The 21,041-nt window shown below is 38.3% G+C and overlaps 1 protein-coding gene across 11 annotated transcripts in view; it reads right to left on the minus strand.

Moving 5' to 3' along the window:
* TENM3 (teneurin transmembrane protein 3) overlaps positions 1 to 21,041 on the minus strand; it is a 711,055-nt gene that overhangs the window by 383,841 nt on the left and 306,173 nt on the right. Inside the window, exon 1 of one of the 11 annotated variants that reach the window (XM_061585258.1) lies at positions 14,028 to 14,225. The exons of 8 other annotated variants lie outside the window; for them this stretch is intronic. The gene's annotated coding sequence lies outside the window, so the exon portion shown is untranslated. 2 more of the 11 variants (XM_061585257.1, XM_061585259.1) reach the window with 2 other exon arrangements.

A 21,041-nucleotide genomic window follows, 5' to 3' on the forward strand; every position in this document is an offset into this window, starting at 1 on the left:
CTTTAAGGACTTCCGGGAAGGGTGACTTAGCCTGTGCCTGCTTTTGAGACGGGCTCCTGCCTCAAAAGAAGCTTATTCAGATATATCAGTCAGTTTTTTCTTCTTTTTTGACTGATTAAACTTCTCCCGGGTAGGGAGAAACGAAGAGATTAACCTCAAAGCCTATTTTTGTTGGGACGACCAGATCTCATTAATTTATGGGACGAGGTCCAGCCGACGAAGGTGGGACGGATTTTCAACAGCAAGCTCTATCTGATAAAGCGAACGTACATCTTATCTTCTAAGAGAGAACGCACTAACAGGCAAGCACCCTTCTTTCTATATTTTTCTTTTACTTGACTTAAATTGTTGCTGTTTAAAAGAGATTTGCCAGATTGATCGGTTTTTGACATCTCACTGGGGAGCCATAACTTCTCTCTGCTACGCACTAATTAATAGCTTATCTCTGTTTTTGTTGCAAAAAGCTGTCCTGGATTTGCATTCTAAAGATATACACAGAAGAGGGATTTCTATTCCAGATTTTTATTTTGAAGAATATTATATTGTCTGAGACTACTCTCTTTTTGGTCTATTTTATTTTGACGAATCTGTTTCTTGACGACTGCCATTAATTGTTTCGATCCTGGGAACTGCATTTTGTTTACTTAACTATGGAGAGATAAGGCTGTCTGCTCTGTTTATACTGTGATGTCACCAAGTTTGGAGTATTAACCCAATTGTTGCTGAAATAAGAAGTGGTTTTCCTATATTTTTCTTTTAAAATGGCAATTAAGAAAGTGGCTGAGAATCTGGAAATAACTATGTTTCAGAAAATAATGGATGAGATTGAGATAACGAAACAAAACCTGCGACAGGGTTGTAAGGAGCTGAAAATTGAATTGAGTAAAATGACGCAGGAGATTAAAGATATAGGGGTCCCTGTGAGAGAGGTGACCCTGGAAGGGGTCCCTGTGAGAGAGGAGACCCCGGAGATTGGAACAAACGTGGAACAGGAAAAAGATTTGGAGTCTATGGACTTTAGAAATAAAATCTATTGTTTGGAGACACAGGAGATTAAAGATATAGGGGTCCTTGTGAGAGAGGAGACCCTGGAGACTGGAACAGGGGTCCCTGTGAGAGAGGAGACCCTGGAGACTGGAACAGGGGTCCCTGTGAGAGAGGAGACCCCGGAGATTGGAACAAACGTGGAACAGGAAAAAGATTTGGAGCCTATGGACTTTAGAAATAAAATCTATTGTTTGGAACTCAATGTTATCTCTGAAGAAATTAATGAAGATTCTAGAGATAAAGTTATCAATGGCATGGATAATCTTCTGGACTGGAATGATGTGATGGAGCCCAATATAGAGAAAATCTATGGAATTAACTGCAGCCATGTGACAATGGAAAAACTTTCAAGAGATGACCCAGTGTATTTTGAAAAAAAGAACAGAGATATGATTTTACAGCAGTATTTCAGCAACCTATTCAGAATGGATGGCAAGAAAATATTTGGGATAGAGGTAATTCCCATCAGACTCTTACTATATGACTATGGCTTTGACAGCAAGATTATTATGGAATACTGATAATGGAAGATTGGATACTGAAATTACTGGACTTAATAAGACTACTGAAGATGGAAGATGGAAAATGGAACTAATAGGGATAATAGAACAATGGCTACTGAAATTACTGAACCTAACAGATTCTGATGTGATGGATTAATTGAAATGTTTATTTTGACTATGGTTATGACAATAAGATTATCATAATTAGTAATGAGATGGATTAATCGATATGCTTATCTGGAAAAAAAAATTGATAGATATATTTCTTAAAGAATTGAAACCTCTCTTTGACTTTTTGTGGAAAGAATAAAGTAATGTTTATGAGATTTGATGATTAAGTAAGATAACTATTGGAGGAAAGTGATTTTATAATATGACTTAAGAGACAGGATTGTTATATATTATAGACTTATAACTGATCTGATCTTTGACAAATGGGAAGTCAATATTTTACTCTTTATTTTTTTATTTTTATTTTTATTTTTATTTTTTTTTTGTTTAACTATTTTTGATTTTGTTTTTTGTCTTTGAATGTTTTATGATTTCGTCTTGTATGTTTTATGAAAATTTGAATAAAAATTATTGAAAAAAATAAATAAATAAAAGGAATTCATCCTTTAATAATATGAGGAAGTGTTGTCCAATGCAGCCTGAAATGTTTTCTTCCAAGTAATTTCTCTAATTAATTTTGCCTTCCCTTTTATGCTTTTACTCATACAGACCTAGAGTATTTGCCAATAAGAACTGTTCCACCACCACCCACCTTCTGTTTTTGTACCCGAGGTATACAACTGTTGTTCACTCACAGTAGGTAATTCAGGCAACATTCTCTCAGTTAGGGATATTTGATGCATGGAAATGACATACTGTACACTGCCTTGAGCGCTATTGAAGAAAGGTGGAATATAAATGCAATACCTACATGTGTACACATCAAAATTATAATTGTTGGGATTCAAATAAATCCTAAAGCATTCCTTGCCAATGACAAAATTTGAATCCATATGGTAAAGGTAACTGCATAATTTGTAGTCTCATTTTGTAATTGACAAAAATGAGTTTATTCTAGTACACAAATACACTTTAAATGTTATGAGCATGCAAACAATTAACGCAAGTAATTGTAGATTGCTTTACTGAAGTCATAATGCCTTATAGTCTGTACAACTCCTTTAAAGGCCAAAGTTTTGTTTGTCTCACAGACAGCTTCTCCAACTGAGAAGGGTATGCCTAGAATTAATGCTCTGTATTCTGTCTGATCAAGTGATAATAAACAATGGTTTTCATCCTTAGGATGAGATCACCAGGATTCACCGTTCACCCGTTACTTTATGGGTTGAAATGACAATCTTTTCTGAGTCTCTGAAGCAAGCATGCCCCTTCATGACAGAAAGGAAATAATAAGTGAATGGAGTAGCACAACAATTATTTGAGAGTGATATTATTCTGAAGGCCTAACAAAACAAACCCATTCTTTACAAAAACAGACTGGGAGGTACTGCATTCAAATAAATGTTGCGTAGCCTATTCTCTGTTCATAAGGTTTTTGCGGTAAGAGATATTCAGAGGTGGTTTACCATTGCCTTCCTCTGAATTTGGATGCATCTTGGTCTGATGTCTCAGCTTTGACCATTCCGCCTTGGGTATCCTGGCTAGGAGTCTAGCCTCTTGGTCTCAGCTTCTTCAACACTCTCACCTAACACTAAAGTCAGGATCATTCAGGCCATGGCTTTCCCGATCTCTACGTATGGATGTGAAAGTTGGACAGTGAAAAAAGGGGACAAGAGAAAAATCAACTCATTTGAAATATAGTGTTGGAGGAGAGCTTTGCACATACAATGGACTGCGAAAAAGACAAATAATTGGGTGCTAGAACAAATTAAGCCAGAGCTATCACTAGAAGCTAAAATGATGAAACTGAGGTTGTCATACTTTGGACACATAATGAGAAGACATGATTTCCTAGAAAAGACAATAATGCTGGTAAAAACAGAAGGGAGTAGAAAAAGAGGAAGGCCAAACAAGAGATGGATTGATTCCATAAAGGAAGCCACAGATATTATAGAATTGGAAAAGGTTCAGAAGAGGGCAACCAGAATGATCAAGGGGATGGAGCGACTCCCTTACGAGGAAAGGTTGCAGCATTTGGGGCTTTTTAGTTTAGAGAAAAGGCGGGTCAGAGGAGACATGATAGAAGTGTATAAAATTATGCATGGCATTGAGAAAGTGGATAGAGAAAAGTTCTTCTCCCTCTCTCATAATACTAGAACTCGTGGACATTCAAAGAAGCTGAATGTTGGAAGATTCAGGACAGACAAAAGGAAGTACTTCTTTACTCAGCGCATAGTTAAACTATGGAATTTGCTCCCACAAGATGCAGTAATGGCCACCAGCTTGGATGGCTTTAAAAGAAGATTAGACAAATTCATGGAGGACAGAGCTATCAATGGCTACTAGCCATGATGGCTGTGTTGTGCCACCCTAGTCAGAGGCAGCATGCTTCTGAAAACCAGTTGCCGGAAGCCTCAGGAGGGGAGAGTGTTCTTGCACTCGGGTCCTGCTTGCGGGCTTCCCCCAGGCACCTGGTTGGCCACTGTGAGAACAGGATGCTGGACTAGATGGGCCACTGGCCTGATCCAGCAGGCTCTTCTTATGTTCTTATGACCTGAACTTACAAGATCTGAACAGGGTGGTTCATGACAGATGCTCTTGGAGGTCACTGATTCATAGGGTCTCCATAAGTCGTAATTGACTGGAAGGCACATAACAACAACAACAAGCCTATTCTCTCTTCAATTTCGCCTAGTAGTGAATGGAAGGGGCATCCATGAGCACAAGACACTCAGTTATTTCTCTGGGGAAACTAATGTGAACAGGGCCACAGAGTTGGTTAGCTCAAGCCATAAATGCTCCAAATCTGAGGTACCCCTACCAGAGTATATCCTGGTAGAAACCCTATTTGTTGTCATCAGCAAAACAGCACCTCAATTTTAAATTACATCCCTGTATAGATGGCTTTTCCAGAGACCTCTGTGAAATGTGTTCCAAAAGACTGAATGATTTACAAATACAATCGGCAGAAAGCAGGATCTCTGTGCTGTGCATAAGAGGTTAATGCCACTCCCTCCATGCCTGAGGGCCACCCCAGATGTGATGTTACTTGCATTCTGACAGGAGCTCAGGACTGTGGCAGAAAAAGCCACACTTCTCCTGACTCCCAGGATCCCAAGGCTACTCAGGATTCCCTATGTCTGTTGTTTACATAACAAAAAAATCATGTTAATAGCATTCACATAATTAACTCCACATCTAACTTCTAGTTTTGTCCCATCCTCCCCCCTGCTGAGTTCTACAAGAGCAACATCAAGATCAAGGAGGAGGAAAATGACAGGCAGTACAATTCCCTGGATAGGATGTGAGTAAGAAAGCAGGCAGGCTGGGGTTGGCTAAGGTTGGTGGGGCAGTGCCCCATTCACCCTAATGGGCCAGCCTCCACTGCCCTCTCTCTCTCTCTCTCTCTCTCTCTCTCACTAAGACATTAATAAGCAGTGAAGCAGTGAAGAAGATCCACATCATTATCACCTTCTAAAGCTCAGCAAGTGCGGCAAGGCCCTTCCCCGGAGGTTTTTGGCATGCACAGAGGACTCGGGGCATGGAGTCTCTCTCTGTCCTCACCATTTGTGCTGCAATTAAGTGCCTAAAGTATTAATAGTTCTCAAGCATGACCCCAATTCTTTATTGCATTTGGGAAAAGTCTCTATGTGCTGGGCAAAGAGCAGAAGTACATATAAATCAATTATAATACTCAAAGTAAACAGGGTTCCTTTTAATTTCATTGCTTTGAAATAACCATTCCCATTATCTATTCTCAAAAGCATAAAAGAAGCTAGACAAAAATGATGTTTGCATTTTTTTCCTAAGGTTCACATTTTCTGGCAGGGCTTCTGTGTTTTAAATGTCTCACGACAAGCAGAAGTTCAAGAGCTGAAGATGCAGTGATGAAAGAGGCTAAGCCTATTGAATTTTAACCTCTTATCTAGATATGAAAGACACAGGGATGTAACTTTCAGGCTCCCTTCTGCTGTTGTGCTTTGAAAGCATGTCCTCTATCAAAACAAACAAAGTTACATGTAAAGATTCTGTAAACCGCCCAGAGAGCTTCAGCTATGGGGCGCTATATAAATGTAATAAATGAATAAATAAATAAATAAATTTGACTAGCCACAAAATATTGGTCAATTGACCAGTCAAATATTGTGAAGTTTTTGAAAGAATTCTCAAGTATTTTTTAAAGCACGCCCTTTTTAGTATAAAGAAATGTTTTGTCTTTGACTGACATTCCATTATTTAATGTTTCACCCGCAGCTGTATTTATGTGTTTTACTTCAAGCATACCTTCTGACAGGTACTCCCCAACACCCCCAATATCTCAAAGGAACTTTACAGAGCACACAATCTGATCTTATGGAGGGGGAATTCCTTGGTTCCAGCAGCAAGATGGTGTCACAGGCAATCTGTGCTACTGCTGACTGTTTCTAAGCCTGCATTTATAGCTATGCTCTAAGTAATTCTGCTACATTGATAGATTTGCCCCTGTCTGCTACAGGGTTAGCGGCCTTCACTCCTGCCCTTGCCCTGCAAAGGCTTCTCCTGGGAATTCCCTAAGAACTGGGGGCCCTCAGGAAAGGCCTCAGATAAAGGGAGCTGCAGCAAGTGAGGGGAAATTGTAGCATGTCAAACTTTTTTAAATCTATCTTTGACGCACGTGAGAAAAGCCTTACCCTCTTCGCATAGTTCTCTACATATGCTGGAAGGCTTGGGGGGTGGAGTCACCGGCAAAGGTGGGCTACTATAATTATTTAAGATTCATTTCCTGAGCTGTAAAAAATTCAGGATGGATTTACAAGTACAAATGTATTTAAGTAAAATTTAATCAATAAAATGTAAAAAAATAAAATCCAGAGGTGGCTAATTTGCTCCCCACCAGCAAATATTTCTGTCCTTGCAAGACTATCAATTTCAGTGGCAGCAGCAATTTGACAGCCCAGTGCCCGGATGGGGATGTAAATTGTCCCCCTCCTTGGTCATCAGACTGATCATTTTATGAGTGGAGAGGGTGAGATATTCCCTCTCCTTAGCCGATCTGCACAGATCAGTCGTGGGACTGCGTGCTTCTGTGTGTGCACGCATGGGTGCGGGGTGGCATGCACATGTGTGAGTGTAGTGTTGTCAAAACCACTTTTGCCCACGTACACTGCTGGTATGCTGCCCTCACATGTCAAGGATAAATGTATTCTTCAGACAAAAAAAAGGGTTATCCACCCCCACTATTAATGCAGCATAAAAACAATTTCAGATATAGCATTAAAGGGCATAGGAAAACCAAGTATTTTGCCAGGCAAGCCCCCTAGCTTGGGTGCCATCACTGAAAACACTTTCTCTCATGTTGCCATGTACATCACCTGGAGAACAAATAATTGTTGGTACGAAGTTAGCTTCTGGATTCTTCTGGAACTTCTGGATATTTGTTGAACATGCATGTGATGTCATGTGTTTTTGAGGCTCACCTCTGTTTCAAACCCATTTGACTATGTGGCATGGTATTAGAAGAGTCTAAAGGACCACTAGGTTCCTGGAAGTACTTCCACAGTTCTTTGGATCCTGGATGTATTTTAAAATGTTGGCTGTGCCTTATTTCAATAATATCCAAAGTCTGAAGACATCAGCTTAAAAGTTCCATTAATTTCAGTGATTAATTTCAATGGGTGACAGTTAACAGGTGCTTTACATGAGGATTAATAGGATTTTAAATTAAATTTAAATACTCAAGATAAGCTACTTCTGAGTAAGTGTGTGGTACAGCAACCCTAGTCTTCAAATAACTTTTCAAATATCCAAAGTTCAGCAAGTTAAAATCTTCATGGGAATTCACTCAATCACTCAGCATCCTCTCAATGCATTTGCTTACTGAACTGACCTAAAGTGCATGAAGCCATTGTAACTACTTGCGAATTTTGGAAAAGGTCCAGTTAAGTATGTCTAGATTTCTGTCAAATCAGCAAAACTTAAATGTACATAACTAGAGGCACAGTTGCAACCTTTATTTTTTTAAAAAATTAATCTAATATCTAGAATGGCCTTAGTTTTATTTTGACTTGAATAACCTCCAAGTAAGCTGCTTCATAGTTGTTAACATAAAAGTTACATCACCAGCTAAAACTGAAGCTGGCAACTCTCTTCATAGTAGCTTTAAAACAATTTCTAGAGAAGTAGAATAACAGCTGGTTCCTTGCATAGAAAACAACCATTATCTTTAAAAGATCCTTAAGAGCAGATATAGGCTGGTCAGCTAGCCTGGTCACATTAATTTTTAATTAAAGGATATTTCCATATCTGTCAAAGGAAAGGGTAAACCTTTAAGTACTAAAATCTACCACCATCAGAAAAATGTCTACCTAAATGTTCAACTGTTGACTGATTTATAATCACAAAAATCAGATTTCAAAGCAAAAAGAAGATGCTGATAAAACTATGGGATGAATTGTCTGGCAGTGGTAAACCAGGCAGAGGATACCTGTCATAAAAAAAGCCAAATGGTATTTTCCACTGCTATCAAGGTCACTTTACTGATCATGTGCTCAATAATATAATGCATTTAACCACTTTCCTTGCATCTTACTTCGACCTTGTTTAACTACCCTGGCCTTTTGGCTATTTCCCTGAACAAAGATAATTAAGGAGATGTACTGCCCCCTACTATCACAGGAATTGAAAGACAAATAAACTTAAGAGCACAGTCAGGTGTCTTTTGCAGTCACGTACAACATTTAAGCAGAGGACAACATTAATGAAATAATGGTTAAATAATTATAAAGCGTTAACCATGTTAACTGTGTCACATAGAGCAATTTTGTTTTAGTTAAAAAGAAAGTGCATTAAAGTGTTCCAGGTTACATTTTACAGCTCCCTGGGTAGCACCCTCCTCCCAAAACACCTTAGACTGAAATGAAAAATGTTCTGCAAAGATTAACATAAACTCTGATTTTAAGATTGCTATAAATTTGGACATGGCTACTTTCCACAGTTTATTTTAAACCTGTGAAATTTGTAGGATAGCTACATTTATTTTTTATGTCCAAAACAAAACAAGACAAAAAAGATCCATTTGCAAAAGGTTTTATAATACTTGCTTCTCACATTATTAGTAAATCCTTTTCTTCCAAAAGTAGTCAACCAGAAATGATTACTCTTGATTTTTGCACTAATACATTCATAAAACAAAGATTTTAACACTCAAATATAAGTCAAATCTACAGCATTATTACTGGCTACAGTAGTGTGCAGACCCTCCTATAGGTTACCTGGAAGTTTTAACCATCACAATCCTTTTCTATAAGTTCAGATCTTGTGTACAAACGAACAATGTAGTAATAAAACACACTTAACTAAGAGATGTATAATTATTTTACTGCATGCTCTCTTTCCCCTATTTATTTGTAAATTTCCAGTCTGCCTTTTGTGCAGACAAGGCAGTATACAACATATAGAAGACAGACTAGTCAGGTTTTTAAAAAAATTATGGCCACAAACCAGAGAGCCGTGTAACTAACTTTATACAACTAGCAGGGATTGTGGTTTAATAAATTTCAATCAATTTTTAACTAGAATGTATTACAGAAAGGATGCCAACAAATCACACAGAAAAGAACACATGAACTACTCAGTAAAGATTACAAAAAAAATCAGTCCAATAATAAAAAAAAATAACATTAAAATGGTATAAAATTAGGGGTGAATTTTACAAATTAAAGGTCACTTGCTTTTTTCTCTTTTTGCACTAGCAGAGCAAATATGGTTACTGAATTAACATTTAAGTTTGTCAATAACTATGTGGGTTTCTTCTAACATCTAGCCAACCTACCTTCCTTTCACAAAATATTACCTCTTTGGGGAAGGGCTGTAGAGCATCTGCCTTCCATGCATTCAATCCTTGCATCAGTCCCAGGCATCTCCAGGAAGAGATGGGAGAGACTCCTGCCTGAAGTCCTGCAGAGCCACTGCCAGTCAGTGTAGACAGTATCAACCCCAATAGACCAATGGTCTGACTCAGGGTAAGACAGCCTCCTATGTTCCTCCTATCAGCCCAAAGAAAATGGTTTTTGAAGCTTGGGAAAAGTCTTAACAGCAGTGTGCATAATAGCACAGGGCCTGCTGCTCAACAGAAAAAAAAGTATTAAAACTGTGGTGAGTGGGCAAAACATTATAGATCTGTCCATAATTGTTTATACCTCTTTCCCAGGGGTTAAGGCTTCAAACCTATACCTGAAAATATGCCCCATTAAGCTTCCTTTTGTAAAGAAAAATATAGGATTGCACTGTAGCTGAAAATTATTTATAGTAATTCTATTACTCCTTACATTTAATATACTCTAAAATTGGTAGAAACATGTCATTTCTAATAAAACTTAGAAAGTGAAGCTGCTGAACAAAATTCATGTTTAACATATTACTATCTCCACAGTAACTTTTCTTAAATGAATATTATTCAGTCATCCAGCAATGTTGTCTCACTGAAATCACAAAATCAGTTACTATCAGCCTTACTCTAAATAAATTTACTTGGAAATAAATGCCATAAAATCAGTGATACTTCATCTGTGTTTAGGATGTGTAAAAATAATTTGACTTCTATGTGAACCTTCAGTAATTGAGTTGTACCTGAATACGTCTCTAGATACCAGGAAGAAAAAAAACCTCTGTAAAATTCTGATTCAAATCTAACACTCCACTTACTTTGCATGACTCTATGATAGTGTTCCACAGCTTTGTTTCTCCATCTAGCTGTTTTGGGGTATTATCTAGAAACCTGGGTATGGGCAGTTGTTGTCATAATGACGCCAGAAAATAAAAATCACAAAACAGTCCACCACCCTTTACTGGACATACTCTTGCTGGTGAGGACACATGCAAGCTTTCAAGTTACACAGGTCAAAATGCAGAGCAGCTTCTGCGAATCCTCTGAAAGGTACAGAGGGGTTAATACTGCCTATTGTGAACATATGCCTGTTCTGCAGTATTGCACTTACAACAGAATGCATTAGCAAAAGGGGTTGGAGGTAGACTTCTTTCAAATCATTTACAACTATCTTTACAACCTATTAAATCTCTGGCCATTTTAATGCATGGACCTTTCCCCAAAGGAAAAACAAAGATGTATTGTTAGTTCATGTATTTATATATTAATAATGAATATTTTAAAATGTTAATTAATTTTGCTTTAAATACTGTAAATATTTTAAATCTAACTATGAAATTAGTTCAACTCAATTCCCTATTTTCAGAAAAAGGAATTTTTAGGACCCAACCTACAAAGGGTTGGGAAACAAATGTGCTGACAAAATCATCATCATTTCACGGGCCTTTAAATGACAGCTGCACTGCAGATCATTTGTACCTATTTCTTTGTATAGAAATATTTATACGCAGTCCTTAATAAAAGCACAGTGGACTTGTAGTGCACTGGAAAAACAGGATGCAAATTTCCAGCCCCTCTCAGTGCTGATTTCCCTCCTGCTCCTGTTGCTCTCATTCGTTTCAATGGGGCTCAGCCAGGTTGCAGAAGAACTTTACAGTGGATTGTGCTCATTCATATAAAAACCATTCTACAGTGCAAGGGAAAACAAAGTTCCAAAGTTCCCATTAAGAGGAAATGAATGCAGGCTATGGTATCTTGTATATAACGCTTCAGCATTCATTTCTGGAAAGGTTGGTTAAATTTGCTAGTCACCATTGTTTAGTTCAAAGAATGGGCTGAAAGAAAAAGAAAAAGTTATAAACAAAAATTGAAGTTCTGTATTCTGATCCTCTAATTGCTGATCATAGCTAAAAAGGGGTATTTTCCCCACTAATTGTATAAGCTTTGTTAAATCTTTTGAAATGCACTTCAGCAAATGCAAAAAATACAGCTCTGAATAGGTTCTTTAATTTGGGTCATTTTACTTTACTTGCAGTATGGATGGGTGCTTAGCAACCCTTCTTTTGTAAATCTTCGAAAGAACTGAATACCTGGAATAAAGCATGTAATCTGTCATACAGCACTAATTATCGAGATCACTGTATTTAGACAGCTACTATCACTTCAAGAAAAATTCATTCCACCTTAAACTGAAATTACTTTTAAGTGTGTGTGTCCACAATTGAACTGAGGAAGAAAATAAACAAAAAACTTCAAGCATTATTAATCACAAACACCAACATAAGCAAAAGGTCTACACAAGCTTTTCCCCTCATGAATAATTAGAGAGATGTGAAGTACTAATTTTCCTCTAAGTATTTGAAAAAGAAAACTGTACTATGCAACAGTTAGCCTAATCATCCCTCTGAAACAGCCAAGTAAATAAAAACATATATGTATAATAGCTTTACCTAATATTACTATAAACATCAAACTGTATAAGGAAACTATTCATCTCGTGTTTTCCTTATGTTTTCATACCTTTTAATAGTTGTGCAAAGTTATTTCAATAATCTGAAAAAACTGAACAAGACAGGCCACCCAATGGTTTTTAGGAGCAATTACATTAGCATTCATACTAGAATGCAAATTTTCTGCCTAATCTTACTGGTAGTCTGTAAAAAGATCAAAAAGTAACATCGACTTATTCCATCAGGCAATCAGCACAAATCATATGCTATATATGTTGTACAAGACATACATGCAGAGCTGAATCTTCCAATCCTTGGCAACTTTTCTCACATAATTTTAGTCCATTTATTTTGCTGCTTAAACAGCCTACAAATATAAGACAGTCTCTACTCTTTCACTCCACCTTCCAAATTCCTGAACAGGTCAGTTGCAGATCAGTCTTTGCCTGAAGGTCCACAAAGTCTATTTCCCATCCAACTGTTTCTGAACTGACTAAAAGCATTCTTGAAGGATTTTTTTGAAGATTATGCCCAGAAAACAGAAAGAAAGTTAACAAAGTGCAGCTGTCCAACTCTGTTTGGTGAGGTAGACCAGTATCCTTTCAAAGTTTCTCAAGGTCCACTCCTCATCTCACACACACCCCAAATTTTGAAATCAGCTTGAAGTACCAAATGTATTAGGAAAAAATTGACAAAGTGAATTAACTGCCACTACTTTAAGCTTTCATAAAAGTATAATGTTAATATATTATTTTTATTTTTAAAGAAAAATGTATTAAAAATTCAGCATTTTCTCAAAACTGAAGCTAAACACAGTAATTGTCCAAAGTAAACAGAATTCTGTTAAACATTTTCCTTAAATTATTTTCAATAGTTCTTAACGACTACATTAAACCATAAGCAAATGGTGGTCTCTGGATGCTTCACTCAAACATTTAAAGTTGGAGAACAAAAGGTTTATTTTTGAAAACGAAAACCTCGGCTTGTACAACTCCAGACATGAATCTGCTTTCAATTACTGAAAGTATTTCCACTTCAGTGGAAAGGGATCAAATCTTCAACTACACCATCTTTAGGCAATGAATTTGATTATATTAAGCTCGAAGAACACAGAATGATTCTGTGACACAGTCATATATTCTGTGTATATCATGTATTAGTTATATGAAAGAAAATGAGTTAGAATTATAAATAAAAAGCTCTGGAATTTGCAACTGTTTACAGCAACTCTGATATGCCTTATTTTTTCCAGATACCATAATAAATGTCAAAGAATAATCCTGCATTTACAGGAAACATTTAAGAATTATTTCTAAATCAATCCAGTCTGCTTTCATGCTATTTTAAGCTACATTATATTTGCAGTTAAGTTAGTTCTGTCTTTATGGACTTTGTTTTAAAGAAACCATTCTGTTAACCAATGCCATACAAGCGGGTGATGCCATAATTAGAAATATTTTATACATTGCCCTTTAAGAATGCCACGGTAAATTTGCACTAACCAAGTCCAAAAGCCTGGAACAGCACTGTGTAAAATCTTAGTTACATCAAAAGGAAAGGGTGGCCAAACGCGATCCTCTTAAGCCTAGAAAGGAATTAATGTGAATTTCAAAAATAGTATCTAGGAACAAAATGCCATCCTCGCTCAAGAACGAATCGAATTTTAAAGTGTTGTAAAGACAATAGCCTCGTTTAGTAACAGAACAGCTACTCGCAACAGCAACTGACGTGTAGAGTGAGTGATCAGCAAAGTTAAGCCAGCGCCTTTGCTAGCTCTCTTTTCAGTCTTTTATGGGTTAAAAAGCCACCTCATTTCAAACGCGAATATTGCCTCCGCACCTTTTCAAAGAGAAAGACAGCCTCCTCCCATGCCAACACCGCACCGCAGCAAGCATACAGGAAAGCAGAAGAGGGAGAAAATCCGCTACGTTTGCCTACAGCCGTGCTCGAGGTTCTGCAAGAAAGATTTTAAGTGGCTCCACTCGAGGCGAGGAATCGCACTTTATCCTGCCTTAGCTGTAAGGTCAAAAGGGTCGCTTTTCGGTCACCCACCTTTCCGGGGCGATTCCGCCGTCTGGTTGTGACGAGTCGAGCGCAGCGCTTCCAAGTTGAATCAGGCTATAACGTATCATGTTACAGAGCCGGGCTTTCTCTTCAGACACAGAACAGCAAGCAGACATGATAGGCTGAGGCTCCTCTGTTTACACCCAGGCAGGCGAGGAGGGCGGGCTAGGCATTACTTAACCCTTGCTAGGCTCCGGCTTGCCCAGACCCTCCCCGCTTCCTCGGGCGATTCTTAAATCATTTCTGATGGCCGCAAATAAATGTCTCGCGCTCGGCCGCCGTTCCCTGCACGTATCGCGCCCGAGTGCATTTTTAAAAACGTGTACACGCACGCAGGCAGGCACTTACACCCTCACTCCAACCTAGGCGGCGAAGGTGAGGAGCTGCATCAAAGCAGCAGTTTCAAAAGGCACCACATTAAGCCTTAAAGATTTTGAAAGGAGTTATATATTATTTATGGCAGTTTAAAAAACAGCGCATAGAATCTAGCTAATGATGAGGCTTAAAAAATGATTTTAAAAAAAAGCCCCGAGTGTGCCTTACACATCTAGACGGAAAGATTTACTCCCGAGCGCTTCATTCCTGGACTGTCGGGAAAGAATCTTTAGCCTGACAAGACTGAAATTGTAGAAGCCAGTTATTGTCTCTACGTTGCGTGCCTTGCAGAACTCACTTCAATGGGGACTAGTACAGAACATGTCACGCAATTTTCATTTGTTAAAAAGATGCCTCTTGTGAGCAGCTTTCCAGTTGAGATGGAGACAGTCACAACGAAATGTGATTAATACAAATAAGTTGAGAGCATCTATGGTCCTGCAACATTTGTACACATCTGCCAGCGATTAGGTGCTCTCAGGTTTTGCATAGGTAAGGAACGGAATGAGTGAAAGGATGGGATCCACTTGCCATTTTGAGATGTGTACTCAGTTCTCATTAGCATTAAATGCGACACATTCATCCATGCTGAGAAGACAGATCTTTTGGGTTGGAATGCACCAGTTAAACACAGAGGACATGATCCAGAGACCACCTTCCACCTCATACTAGCTCATTTTTCTTGTGCAAGCATCAAGAAATTCAAGTTACCCCCAGATAATTTGTTCAACTTAAAGGGGGACTAGTATGTCTTCACATTCAGAACTTAACCTTTATCCCCTTCCACTTTTATTTTTAATATCTAGATCCCTGTACCTTAAATGCCAACCCAGCTTTGCTTACAAACGAAAGTACAATATCACAAAAGCCCACATCCAAAACATTAAGTTATAATAACACAGCGACTGAAAATTCCAGTAAAAATAGAAACTCACAGCAGATTAAAAGGGCTTTAAATTTTTCAAAACTTGCAGCTCTCTAGCCTACAGATATAGAACCCACAATTATATTACTTGCACAGCATTCTCAGATGCATTTTTTTTTAAAAAAAATCTGCCCTTGTTTTGTTTGAATTGGTATATCAAATGTACAGTTTGGGGACAGCTATTTCCTACACTACCTGAATGAAACTCAGCTTTATTAAAATTCATTAAAGGTTTGCCATTGCAGGAACATAGGAAACACAGGAACCTGACTTGTACCCTCCAATGTTTCAGAAAAGAGTCTTTTCCAGTCCTACACAGATATGCCAAGAATTGAACCTGGGACCTTCTCCATGCACAGCATGTGGTCTAACACAGCTCCAGCCCCTCCTCTTTACTGCACACCATGTGTATGCATTCATTCAATGCTGGTCCCACACAGGTCCCATCAGTTAGCAGAGGTTTTAGTGCAGCTAAATCCTGCTTGGAGCACAGAAAAATCTGAGGACCTGCCTTTTCCCAGGCTATTTCCTCCATGAAGGCTGCAAGCACCTGCCATCTGGACATGTCCTAATAACTGGATTAAAGGAGTGCAACACTCAGACAATTATAAACTTACAATATTTATCCTGACTTTTCTCTTGCTCATGCAACAATACAATCTCATCTCAGCTGCTATAACTTTCTGCATGTTGGCTTTGGTAGTTGTCAGTTCAGAATGTCTCCACTACATCTTGTTTTCCACCAGTTGCTATGATCATGCCACAGCATCATCTTCAAGGTCCACTTTCATACATTTAAAGCTGATCACTATTCTGCCAAGTGCATATTCTCTCTTTTTAAAAAGCTCCCCAAAAGCTGTCACCTCCTTTCATGATTTTCCACTGTTGTTGTTGAACCCACTGTACAGGTTCATTTTTAGCTCTGTATCCTGAGCAGAATCTATAGATGGTTACACACAAAAAATATTAAACAGTAGCACAATAATCCTGAAATAGTTCAAAATACAACCTCCCAATTTATATTGTGTATCAATATTTTAAAAAGCTGATAAGAGAAAAATCAACACATTTGAAATGTGGTGTTGGAGAAGAGCTTTGCGGATACCATGGACTGCAAAAAAGATAAATAATTGGATGTTAGAACAAATTAAACCAGAACTATCACTAGAAGCTAAAATGATGAAACTGAGGTTATCATACTTTGGACACATAATGAGAAGACATGATTCACTTAGAAAAGATAATAATGCTTGGAAAAACAGAAGGAAGTAGAAAAAGAGGAAGGCCAAACAAGAGATGGATTGATTCCATAAAGGAAGCCACAGACCTGAACTTACAAGACCTGAACAGGGTGGTTCATGACAGATGCTCTTGGAGGTCACTGATTCATAGGGTCGCCATAAGTCGTGATCGACTTGGAGACACATAACAACAACAACAATCAATATTCTATATGAAAGGTGTCAAACAAATAATAAAGTCTGGGCCCACTTTAAAGAGGTGATTCACTATTATTAAATGAATACATTTATTAAAACAAAAAAAAGCTAATTTGTATGTCACCTTTCTAAACAATATAGTCAGGGATATACTTATAAAACACTGATAATTTCCTGAGTGTGGAAATATTCAGATACGATTATTTTAATCTAAAGGCACCAAAAAACCTAGAAATCTAATTAACAATAATCATCACTAGTAATACAGTAATCACTATACCCATTATTGTTTCCAAATAATACAGGAGGGTTAAGGAATGTATTAGCGAATCAGAGCTATAAAATATACACAGGCAAAATTAAAATGAGCCGGTTATTTTAATTTGGCTATCAAGCACCAGGGCAACATCACTTCCTTTCAAAGAAAGCATGACATTTTAATTTCAGATAATGAGGATCAAAACAATTAGCAGGAGTAAGTATCTGAACTCACTATCATGCACATAAATGGTATTATCATTACTATTGTTGTTATTGTTATATATTATTACTATTATTATTTTACAGCTATTTGGTTGTAGAATAAATAGTAAAATAAATAGTAACAAGATCAAAATTCTAGAATGTAAAACTCTTGAAAGCATAGTTTCTTTTTAAGACTGCATCATGATTTTGATGAATAAATTCCATTTTTGTGAACACTCGAGTGGGAATAGTAAAGTGAAATTTCTTGTAATCCTCTGGGTTCTGGAGACAGCAAAAGCACTTCTGCTTGCTCGAAAGGTTAGGTGTACAGCAGACACATTTCTCCCTCTTCCCTGATTAGGGAGAAGGGAGGAAGAGGCTTGTTTTTAGCATGCTTTTTGTTGTTAAAATGTTTTGTTGATGTGTTTGCTGTCCTGGGCTCCTTCAGGAGGCAGGGTGTGGTATAAATTCAACAACAACAACAAAATATTAAATACTAAATTGTGGCACTAAGAAGGGGCAGTCTTCTTGGAAAGCAGATCCATGAAGGCTTGAACCTGAGATGTTCCTATGTAGAAATATTTAGGATTTTCTGCATGCATGGCTCCTAGTTTGTAGTCACAGAGAAACTGAAGCACAGATGCAGTCACAAGTCCAAATTACATATTATAATCAGTTTACGGAGTCCTATCAGGGTTGGACCAACATAATTTGGTTTCACATCATTAAATGTATTAATTTACATATCTGATTTGTGGTAAGTAACAAACCAAATAATTAGTTTAAAATAAAAATCCTACCCCTTTAGTGGCTTAACCCCAGTAATCAAAAGCCAGCCCCCTTCTCCAAAGGCACATTAACACCCCTGTCAAATTATGTTTACACTCATGATTTAGTAAATCCCCAGGGGAAGGGGATGTTAACATTATGACAAACTCAAAATGGTGTTCTTGGTTGATTAACCAGTGATATGCACTGAGTGTCATCTAGGGGTGTAGTCATGCAGGGTCTCAGAGGGTCTTAGACCACTTACTTTTTTGGGAGCAGGGTCCCAATGTTTCCAACATCCTATGAGCCAATCAGTATGAAAGGGGAGTGTGTTAGGCACTGAGAAGAGTCTTCTAATATGTGTCCTTGGCCTTTCCTGCTGATTGGAGCCACTCAGAGTAAAAGCTGGTGAGTCAGCCACCAAGAAGACTCTTTTCAGTAGGTAACTCTCCCCTCTTTCATGCTTATTGGCTCATAGGATGTTGGAAACATTGGGACCCTGCTCCCAAAAAAGTAAGTGGTCTAAGACCCTCTGAGACCCTGCATGACTACACCCCTAGATGACACTCTGTTGTTGTGAGGGAAGAAGACATTAACAAGGATCTGATTCTCAACTCAGCAGCAAAAAAGTGTGGTGTCATTTCTGTGACTATAATGAAGGGCCCTGCACTTCTGAATTTGCCACCACACTACTGGTGTCATCTCTTCTCTACCTGAAAAGCCCATATAGCCAAGGTCCAAATAATAGCACTAACAAAGCAGCTTCTTATCAATTTGTGCAGAAATTGACCAAGAAAAGTATTGTAACCAAAACTAATCATCAACTACGTAGCAAACTGGAAGACCTTGCATTAACCACAGTGTAGTTATCACAAGGCAAGGTAATTGGTAAAATTGAGAGCTAGTGCAAAAACACAACATTTACAAGATGTGTGTCTACATGTCTGTACAACCTCAGCACATATCTGAAATAAAACAACTGTATATACAGCACCAATGGACACAGCAAAAAAAATCCTTATTTGCTGCTGTAAGTTGCAGGTGGCAGACATTGTGATTCTCAGTGGAAGCCATAAAGTTTGTAATGTAGTAAGTGGATTGGCCCAACACAGTGGAGAGTCTCCAAGTCAGTGCCATACATTCATCCCTAAGACAGGTTCAATAGCAGAAACATGCCCTTCTAGTCCTGGAAAAGAAAGCATCTCTGACTCTCAAGTCTTCTGCTGTCATTACATACAGAATACCATCCTTCTTCTGTTGCACTACTAATTGTTCTAAAACATTATCAGTTTAGAATTCAGGACTCAGGAGGAACAGTCTAAGCAACTCATAACTATTCTTCCCAAAGCCGCCTCCATTTATCAATAACAAGACGTTGCTTCCAGGCTGCGGTGGCTCCAAGTGAAACAGTAGTGTTTGTAACCTGCTAGTAAGCAAATGGACCCAACACAATGGAGAATCTTCACACCAGTGCCACACAATCAGTCCCAAGACAGACTCAGTAGCAGATGTATTTAACATCCACTTTAACTCAGTTGTTGGGATCTTCCAATTAACCAGACATGCCCATGGTTTAGCTGCTGAAGGCATGTACAAAAAATTGTGAGACGTATTTCCCATTTCTGAGTTATTTGACATTATTTGGAAAAAGATACAAGAGCCTTAAACAGTTGTATCAATCTTTTCCTATTGCTACTGGGTCATGCCGAACACATTGTAGAATATTATCTGTTGCTTCTTTGCAATGGCATAACATTACTAGCTTATAATCATATTGTGATTAACCAAGACCCCAGGTCTCTTTTTTTCCTGTTGCTCCAAGCTTCCAGTTCCCAGCAGATAACAAAAATACTCATTATTAGCTCCCAAGGGCCCCCAAAGACTTTGTTTTAATATTCTTCTAATTCGTATTATTAAATCTCATTTCATTTCTATTACTTAGCCTGTAAGACTATCCAGTTTATCCCACAAACCTTCCCAATTATTATCTGTATTGATGTTTTCCCCCAAACGGGTGATCATGCTCTCAACCAGCAACTTCAACCAACATGCTCCTATTTCTATTTCTAATAGTAAGCTAATAAAAAAATATGAAATAAAACTAATGCTACTAGCAGTTTTTTGTGTGTTTGAACGTTTTGTTCCCACTTTTTGGGTAATTTTTTGTATCTCTTGCTGAAAGTGAAAAAAATGCTTTTGCAATTACATGAATGTCAAAGTGGTCAATCAGGGCAACTCCCTTCCTTGATCCAGTTGTGTGTAGCATTTGGATGCACATCCCACTGAATATAGCAGGAACATATAGCTACCTTCTATTGAGCCAGACTAAGTCCATCTAGGTCAGTACAGCATACTGACCAGCAGAAGCTTTCTAAAGTTTCAGACAGAAGTCTTTAACAGATCTACCTAGAGATCCCAAGAATTGAACGCAGGACCTTTCGCATGCAAAACATGTGATTTACCATTGAGCCATGGCCCTTCCTCTAAAACTAGGGTGGGGAAACCTTTTTCCCCCAGTGGGCCAGTTCTGTATTTGCCCTACCCCTTGTGGGGCAAATTTGACAGGTGGGCAAGTTTGTCTTGATGTCACAATATATGATGGATGGTGGGAGTGTGTCTTGCTGCTCCAGGAGCAGGAAATGGTTTTCATTGAAACTGCTGCTAAAACTGAATTTCCCCCTTCTATTTTAGCAGCAGTTTCAATGCTAAATGTTTCTTGATCCTGGAGCAAGGCTCCTAAAGTGGATGGGCAGTGGGAGTACCCCTTGCTCCAGCCAAGGAACAACCAGGAGCTTACTTTAAGCTCACAATTGTTCTGCGGAAGCCAAGTCTATATAACTGCCTGTATGGCTTCAGGTGTAGGGCAGGTTGGCATGGTTTCTCAGGAACAACCTTACGTGTCAAACTGGGACCCCTGCCAGGCCAGGTTTGGCCCACAGACTGGAGGTTCCTCACCCATACTCTAAAAGCTGGATTTTAGTGCTTGCTAAACAGAAATGAACACATGAGCCTGCCTTACATTGAGTTAGA

Source organism: Rhineura floridana, chromosome 9 (genome assembly GCF_030035675.1).
Source record: "Rhineura floridana isolate rRhiFlo1 chromosome 9, rRhiFlo1.hap2, whole genome shotgun sequence".
NCBI classification, from domain to species: Eukaryota; Metazoa; Chordata; class Lepidosauria; order Squamata; family Rhineuridae; genus Rhineura; species Rhineura floridana.